We start from the raw sequence: 9842 nt of genomic DNA, 5'->3' as shown, positions 1-9842 counted from the left end.
AAACTAAAACATTATGACCTATCCCTAGATCATAATATAAAAGGTTCCCAAATTCATTTTCACATTTAAATTATAACTTCCCAATCATACCAATTTCTAAAATCATTGTAGTGGGTGTTAAGGCCACAAAAAACATTAAGAACATAAAAGGGTATATAACAAAAGATATAAAACGAGATAGAACTTTATTCAGTAATCATTGAATTAAAGTACCTCACAATTTCCCACAAGAGATGCTTAGCCACTCATGATCATGACAAACATTACTCTTGAATTTATTACAAAATGTTCAAACAAAATGTAAAAAGAAACACAATGACCACTACTAAAAAAACCCTTTTAACGATGGTTATGGAAGGGTTTCAACGATGGATTTCAACCGTTGTTGTAACAACAGTCATTAAAAGTCTAGGTCTTTTAGTGATAGTTAAAAACCATCGTTAATTGTGGACTCTGAAATTCAGTTATGTATCTTAAAAGTCTCTAAACTACATTTTCAAAGATGATTTTGAGCAAAATTGTATTTGAAAATCCACATTTAACGATGATTACCCCCAAAACCATTGTTATGGGTGTTTTCAAAAATAGTTTTTGGGAAAATATCATAAAAAGTGACTTTCAAAGAAAGGTTTTCTCAAAACCGTCATTGAAAGCTTAGTTTTTTTTTAATATTGATTTTGTTTTGGTAACAAACCCAATCTGTAATTTCAAGCAAAAAAAACTGAGACAATTTGTAACAAATTGATTTAATTATCAATCAAAAGCAACAAATTCAAAAATACTAATTAATAACAATAAAATGATCCCACATTATCAATAAAAACTCAATATTGGACATCATTTCAAAATCTTACTTGGTTGAGGTTCATGTGCCTTAATGCTGCCATTTCCATGATGCTAGAGCTGGTTGGGATTGAAGCTTTTCGATGGGAATGGTGCATTACATTTAAAGCATCATTTGGTCGTCCTTTAAAAACACAAAAAAATGGATTTTGTGACTTTGTGTAGGTAAAAAAATTGCAAAATAATAGAAACAATAGAGAGAGAAGGTGTTCTTACCACGAAAAGGGGCTACACAGGAGACGATGAATGGAAGGAGACCATAGGAAAGGTCAACGACAACGGTGGTGGCAGTGGCAAACGAAGGCAACAAACTGAGAGAATGCAGGAATGGCGAAGGTTTAGGGCGACTGTGTGAGGGCGCAGAAGAAAGGGAGTGAGACTGTGTGAGGGTGTAAGAGCAAATATTTAAGTGCATTCAAAGACGATTTTTGAAAACTGATTTTGAAATATTGCTTTCAAAGATGGTTTTAGAAAACCGACTTTGAAATTCACTTTCAAGAACGGTTTTGCGAAAATCATCTTAAAATATTTGCAATTATTTACATAATTGCCACCACAGTTTTTTTCAAAGACGGTTTTCTAAAACCATTATTAATTCAGTGTATTAAAATCCTATTTTGTAGTAGTAGACTCTCAAAACTATCTCTCTATTTTGTTCTTTATAGAATATCAGTAGTCTCTTTTCTTTTTCTTTTTTACTATTGCATTTATAAAAAGATTTAAAATTCTCAAACATGAGTGGGATTCTCTATTGTTGATTAACACATAGTGGCTTGGTGTTGGGTGCTTGACATTTCCAACTTTTTGGGCCTTCTTCTTGGACTTCTCACCATTTCTTTTATGGTCTTATATCTAATCTCAAATTATTGATATAAACCTACAAAAAATAAAATAAAATAAAATTTATAAATTTATTACTAAACTTTCTAAAATTTATTTAATTAAACTAAAGTTAAAATAAAAACAAACTAAAATTAAATTGAAATTACAAAAATAATTAACTAAAATAACCAAACTTCTACTACTAACATATATGCAAACAAGAGAAATTTATTGAGGAGAAATGCTTATATTATTTTGAGTAATCTTTTATTGTTGCATGTCATTTAGTGTCTTGTTTTCTTCTAACTTGTTCATGATAAGCCCATTAGAGAAAATTGATCAACCTTTGGAAGCCTAGGAAGGATTGGGGGGAACTATAAAAATAATTTTGTAACTCAAAAATGGGTATAAGTGATATGTAACACATTAAAAAAACAATTTTAGCTTGAAAAGTGTTCAAAAACAATTTTATTGTCTATCATGTTATACATATTCACTGCATGCCATTTAGCCTTCATGAATTCTCATTTATCTGATTATAAAGGAGGATGTTAATGAAATCAAGATTGAGAACTCATTTAAGGGATAAAAATGATGTTACTCACATGAAGGTAGGTTTGCATGTTTGCACTTTGACTAGGTGTCTTCATGTACCCTATCTTTAATTGTCATTAACACCAATTTTATAACTGAATGAATTTGCAACTCTAGATTTCCTTCCCCATCGTGCTTGATACTCAGAGTAAGGCCAACTCATGATGGTTAAATAGCACATAGTATACATGTTGAGCATGGCAAGCCATAAAATTGATTTTAAACTCTTTTAGAGATAACATTAGTTTTTTGCATGTTGCATATCCTTCATGGCCTTTATTTCACTACAAGGTTGTTTTCATGATTCCTCGTGTCTTCTCCTAGGCTTTTGAAGTTTGATTATTCTTCAATGGGCTTATCATAAAAGACAAGAAAGTAACTCTTTTTTAATTCCTTTATGATAAGTTTATTCTCGTTTTTAGTAACTTGATCCACCATCAAAAGCCTAGAAATACTTGTGATGATAAATTAAACCATTCCATGTTGCATCATTTTCATCTCCAAGTCAGCATAATCATGCACCCACAGTCGTGGTGTATGCATTATTATGCAGATTATGGTGTCGTAATAGTATTGAATACCTATATTGGTTTATGTCATTTGGTTGTATTTAAGGCAATGAAGGACATATTCATAAATAAGGGAGGGCAAATGCACTCCCATTATATTTTAATAAAGTTGTGCATTTATCTAAAAAATTTATATTTTGTACCCTAATGTTATGTGTTTGAACCCCTTGACCTATTTTCATGTGAAGGTAAGCAAATGCACCCCCTTATTTTAATAAAATTGTAAGTATTTATCTTCAAGCTTTATATTTTATACCTCTTATTTTTATGTGTTTGAACCCATTACTTCATTTCTATGTGTTAGATTTTTTTTCTAAATAAGTTGCCCCACTAGGACCTAGATCTGCCACTAATTAAGGGTTGGGGTACCCCTTGTCACTACTACAAAAAAGACTTTCAACAACGGTTCTATGAGGCTTTCAATGACGGTTTTCAACCATTGTTAAATATAATGTCGTAAAAATTCTTCTACTTTCAATGATAGTTTTCAAACTATCATAGAACTCAATTTTTACATCAATTTTTAACTAAATCATTGTAGAAGACGCTTATATGACTTGTTATCCACATCATTTTTCCTAAAAACCAATGTTGAAAATGTACTTTCCACATCGGTTTCTAAAAACTAATGTAGAAAGCACATTTTCAACATCTATTTTTAGGAACTAATGTAGTTTTTAGATTATTTTTTTATGTCCATTTTGTTTTATAGCAAAACCAACCTATAATTTCAAGAAACATTAAACCAAACCAAGATGGTTCTAACAAATATATTTATATTCAAATAATTATACAATAAATTAAGTAGTAGCAATAAGTAAGAACCATGGGCAATGTATATGATCATTGCTAATTTCAAACCATCTTCATTGCCCTTTGGGTTGTCTGAGCAAGAAGGACACTGTCAAACCCTAATTTCATCTGGGTATAATGTTTTATCATTCAAATATGACATTTTGATCATTGCTAATCAAATTATGGCATTTGGCATCGATTGCAGCACAAGGTCGAGGGATCGCTCAAGTTAATGTTTGATTGTCAGATCCGGGAACAAAGACCACAAAGAAAAGGGGCAAAATGGCCATTTTTTGGATGTTTTTAGGTCTGAGCTTGCCCAGGCCAGCACCTGGCTTGCTTGAGCCATGGAATGCCTTCATCTTGAAGCAACCAGCTCACCTGGGCGAGCTTCCCCTGCACCAAATGGCTTTTTCTATAAATAGCCATGCAGGGGGAATGGTTTAGGGGTTGGCAATTGAATGAACAGAAGGAAAAACACAGGGAGAAAGAGAAGAAGAAAAAAGCAAAGCCGAGGGGCCGCTGAATCGAACCGTGGATCGTTTCCTACATCCTTTCTCTTGCTAGCCTTGTACCCTGTGCAACAGTTGGTTAATTTTTCTTAAGATTTTGATGTAATCTATGTACCCTTATGGGTCCTCTGTGAAATTATGTGTGCATTTATCTTCTCTGCTTATCATTGGTAATTTCATTTTATTCGTAAGGCTTAATTCTAGTCGATCACTAATGTCATAAAAATTGGTTTTTTAGTGAGACTAGAAGGTAATAAACACAGCAAAAATGAAAAAAAAATCAATTCGCAACCGAACTTCTTTCGAGGTCCAACACCTTAACAATTCTCTCCGCCTTTTCAAAATTTAAAACGTCATTTCAAAGTCCAACACCTTAACGGCTCTTTGTTCGCAAGTAAAATAAATCTTTCAAAAACATAAAATCAATTTGACACACAAACATTCAGACTTAAAGAACTACATATGTCTGATTTCCTCATTGCACCTGGGGATACGTAGGAGTAAGGGCAACACCCTTGTCGATTCAAAAAAAAATAATAAATAAAAATAAAAAATAAAAGAGGAAAAATAAATAATATTGAAGTCACATTTTGCACACTCGATTAAAGGTCATCGTTCCTTGTAATTGACGCATGAGGTGCTAATACCTTCTCTATGCGTAAACAACTCCAGAACCATTCTTTTCAAAATTCACATACCTCTTTTTGGTTTTTCTAACATTTTTCTTAAATAAACGTTAGTAGCGACTCTCACGAGTTTTTTCATAAGGGAAGAAGACGCCACCATTTTCTTTCGTCGTCCAGTCGTAAGGTAGATTGCGACAGACACAGATAGACATACTCATCTTCCTTCACCCATTTGTATGGACAAAGGACTAACATAGTATCAATGTATGAATCATCATCTTCAATATTGACACTTATTGTTTTCTCGTGTAGAACCACTGACCACCTTTCATCACAATGGTGTTGAACATAAAATACATGTTTCGCTGGTTCTGCTATGATGAAAGGATCTTTCAGGTAAGCGAGTTTCTTAAGATCCACCAAAGTAAATCCTACATCATCGATCCACACAACGGTATTACTGTCAACCCACTTACATTTGAAAACACAGACAATGAATTTGACATAGTTAAGCTCCCAAATTCACATAGCTCCATGTAGAGCTTGTAGGCCTTGGATCTTCTTCATCAATGTAGTCCTTTGCTTATTGAAGATCATTGCAGTGGAATGGAGAAGGAAGAAAGATGATTGGAGACGCCACTTCAAGGAAAAGATGAGTCAAGAAGAAGCTCACCACCATAGGAAGCCATGGATAAGAGCTTGAAGGTAGGAGAAGATGAGTGGAAGGAGAGGGAGAGAAGGGGCACGAAATTTTGTGCCTCAAATAAGGTCTAAAATTTGAAGTTTAATTCCTAAATCATCAAATTTGAAAAAATCCACACACATGGCCTCTATTTATAGTCTAAGTGTCACACAAAATTGGAGGGAAATTTGAATTTCTATTCAAATTTCACTTGAATTTGAAATTGAATCTGTGGAGCCAAAATTTCACTAATTATGATTAGTAAATTTTAGCTATGATTCAGTCCACTAATCCAAGATCAAGTCCAAGATTCTCCACTAAGTGTGCTTAGGTGTCATGAGGCATGTAAAGCATAAAGGACATGCACAAAATGTGACTATATGATGTGACAATGGGGTGTAGCAAGCAAATGCTCACCTCCCCCTCTAAAATTTAATTGGATTGGGCTTCTCCCAATTCAATTCAATTTGTTTTCCAACACACACATCAAATATTAACTTAATACATGTGAAATTACAAAACTACCCCTAATACAAAAAACTAGTCTAGGTGCCCTAAAATGCAAGGGCTGAAAAATCCTACATTTCTAGGGTACCCTACCTATATTATGGAGCCCTAAATACAAGGCCCAAAAATAATGAAACCTTAATCTAATATGTACAAAGATAAGTGAGCTCATACTTTCCATGTGCCTGAAATCTACCCTAAGGCTCATGAGAACCCTAGGGCCTTCTCTTGCATCTCTGGCCCAATCTTCTTGGAGTCTTCTATCCAATGCCCTTAGGGGGTAGGATTGCATCACAAATTTCTTCAATGAAACCAAAGTAAGGGATGGAAGCTACATGGGGATTGTCATCATGTACAAAGTGTTGAGATTCAGCCCTTAGGGTGACCCCACTGTTTTGCATTATACTTTTCTTGTCTTGTGCTTTTGTATAAAAGGAATACTTGTTTATATTGTATCCTTGCCAAGTTATAACATTTCTTTTAGGCTCATCTGCTAACTTTCTTAATGTTTCAAAAGCATTTTCATCAGTAAAGATTGTATCTTTAAACCAATCTAGGAAAGTCTTGTTATGCTTTTTCAAGACCCAGTTCTTCAACATTTTTGGATTACTTGCTTTCACTAAACCTTCTGGCAAAGTATGTATGGCAAAACTTCATTACTGCTATTCAACACATACAATTGAGCTTGTTGAAAATTTTCTACAGTTGGAGTGATAACATGTAGTCCTCTTGAACCCTTACCTCTCACTATTTCGTCATGCCGAGACTTGGGAAGCCCAACAGGTTTAGCTTTTTCAATGTACTCTGAACAAAATTCAATGGCTTCTTCTTCAATATACCTTTCAACAATAGATGTTTCTAGATGATGTAGATTCTTGGTATACCCTTTTAAGATCTTCATGTATTGCTCAATCGGGTACATCCACTGCAAATAAACAGGACCACAACATTTGATTTCTATGATCAAATGAACAATTAAGTGAACCATAATGTCAAAGAAAGCAGGAGGAAAATACATCTCCAACTGGCACAATATAATAGCAACCTCGTTTTCCACCTCATCTAACTTCACATGATCAAGGACTTTGCTACATATGGCATTGAAGAAAAAGCACAAACCGAGTTATGGCTAACCTCACTTTGTTAGGCAAAATGTCTTGTATGGCCACAACTAACAATTGTTGCATCAAGACGTGACAATCATGAGACTTTAACCCTACCAACTTAAGATCCTTCAACTGCGCAAGACTCTTAATATTTGAAAAGTATCCTTGTGGGACTTTGACCCAGCGCAGACACTGACAAAAACTGATATTCTCCTTTCTAGACAAAGTATGACAAGCTGGAGGCAAGTATATTTTTTTACCATCAGACCTTGGATGCAACTGCGATCGTATACCATCTTAGCTAGATCTTGATGAGTATTCAAACCATCTTTCGTCTTGCCTTGAATGTTAAGGAGCGTCCCAATGAACATATCACATACATTTTTCTCCATATGCATAACATCAATACAATGTCTAGCATCTAGATCAGACTAGTACGGAAGATCAAACAAAATTGACCTCTTCTTCCATATGCAAGTCTTACTTTTTTTCCTTCTTTTGAGTCTTTCAAAATATAGTATTCAGGTGTTGAACACGCTGGAAGATCTGGTCACCAGTTAACGGTTTCGACGCAGTTTGATGCTCTTGACTTCCATTAAATGTTTTTTCAATCACCTGTAACGGTGGTGAGGTTTTAGAAAACATCGATGCCTAGTGTACACTGTTTTTCTACCATGTTTCAGTTGTATGTAGCTTGTGTCTTCTTCATAGATGGGGCATGCACGATGGCCCTTAACACTATAACCGCTCAAATTCCCACATGCTGGAAAATCATTAATGGTACAAAACAACATTGCACACATTTGAAAAGTCTCATTCTGAAACCCATCAAACACTAAAGACCCTTCATCCCACAACTTTTTCAAGTCTTCAATCAACGGACTTAGATAAACATCAATGTCATTTCCTGCCTGCCTTGGGCCCGATATCATCATAGACAACATGATGTATTTTCGCTTCATGCACAAACAAGGAGGAAAATTGTAAACTACTAGCAAAACTGGCCATGAACTGTGTTGAGTGCTTCAACTACCATATGGATTCATTCCATCACTGGCTAGTCAAAGCCTAAGATTTCTTGTCTCTTTGCCAAAATCCGGATACAAACAAGCAATCTTCTTCCACTATGAGGAATCAGTCGGATGACAAAGCATTCCATCGCAGTTTCTCCCATTTGCATGTCATGTAAGGTCTTTTGCATCGTCTCCATTAGTAAACAGACGTGTAAATCTTGGAATGATGGGAAGATACCATAACACCTTCGCTGGGGTCCCTTCTTTGAGTTTTCGTCACTACTACAGTCGTCATCATTCTTCACTTTGTACCGTGATACCCCACACCTAGGGCATTTGGGTATTTCTTGAAATTCATGTCTGTACAATATGCAATCATTCGGGCAAGCATGAATCTTCTGATACTCCATACCCATTGGACACAGTATCTTCTTGGCCTGATAGTTACTTTTAGGCAACGTGTTTTCCTCTGGAAGCATATCGTGCACAACTTGAAGCAGTGAACTAAAGCTTTTGTCACTCCACCCATATCTGGCCTTCACATTAACCAGACTTAACATTGTTGACAACAGCGTCAAGGAATTCTTGCACCCCGCATACAAAGGCTTCTTTGAATCAGTTTGCAATGTATCATACATAGGGGCATGTGCTTGTTGAAAAGACTCTTGTCCAAGATCACGAATCATATCCTCTAAGTGATCTCCCATTTCTACATCAAATGGTTCAGATTGAGACCCCCTCTGCATGTCTGTCAATTCACCATGTCATATCCACGTGGTGTAATTCTGCTTAATCTCATCACACAATAGATGCTCCCGTATGTCGTCTAGTATTTGTCGTCTCCCGTTCAAACAATTGATGCAAGGACAAAAATATTTTCCATCCTCATCCGATCGACTTCTTTCGGAAGCAAATTGCAAAAACTGATCAACGCTTCCTCATATGCAGGGCTCATGCGACTTTCATTCATCCAACGTCAATCCATCTAAATAATAACTTCATGATACTCACATAGTTATTCCATGCATGAAAATCTCACTTTTTCATTATAAGTGCCGCCCTATCCCATTCAGGAAGACATTTTTTATGGTAGCTTCATACGTCAAGGTTAAGTCTCTTTTGTTAAATTTGACAAAATTTCGGCAGCATTTCGCATTGGTCTCCAAGTTCACGACATGAAATCAGTGAGATTATTTCCCTGATAATTAAGTATGCACTCAGAGAACAACTACAAATGCATTGTACCAAAATTTCATCAAATTGAACAAAAAAATTCTTAACCTTAACGCATGAATCTACCATAAAAAGATGAGTCTCCCCAAACTGTCCAAATGGACAATTCAAGATTGAATACAACGATTAATGCAAACTATCCACAAGAATCAGTGTATTTAATCTCAAACGGGAATCTAAAGTTCACTCATGATAAACATTAACTATATGCACAACAATAGTCATTAATCACATAAAACAACGTAAAAAAGGACATGGTTTGCATTCATACCTGTGATAATGGTCACTAACAGTCTCCAATAATGAATATCGTGACTGATGATGCTTCAAACCAAATGATAAGTGTCTCGGACCTTATGCTGCAGCAAACAAGGGTTCAGTCTATTATTGCTCAGTTGTAATTAATACTCTTCCTACCATGTAACATAATTGTGGGAAAGCATACTATGTATTACAATAGCAGTGTAAACTTATGTACACAAAACTTCTACCATGTTCTTGTGGCCACTCAAACCTGTTTTTCACTAAAATTAGCAATAG

The sequence above is a fragment of the Glycine max genome, chromosome 3 (assembly GCF_000004515.6).
Source record: "Glycine max cultivar Williams 82 chromosome 3, Glycine_max_v4.0, whole genome shotgun sequence".
NCBI lineage: Eukaryota > Viridiplantae > Streptophyta > Magnoliopsida > Fabales > Fabaceae > Glycine > Glycine max.
The sequence above is the reverse complement of the archived record's forward strand: the minus strand, read 5'-3'. Positions refer to the sequence as shown.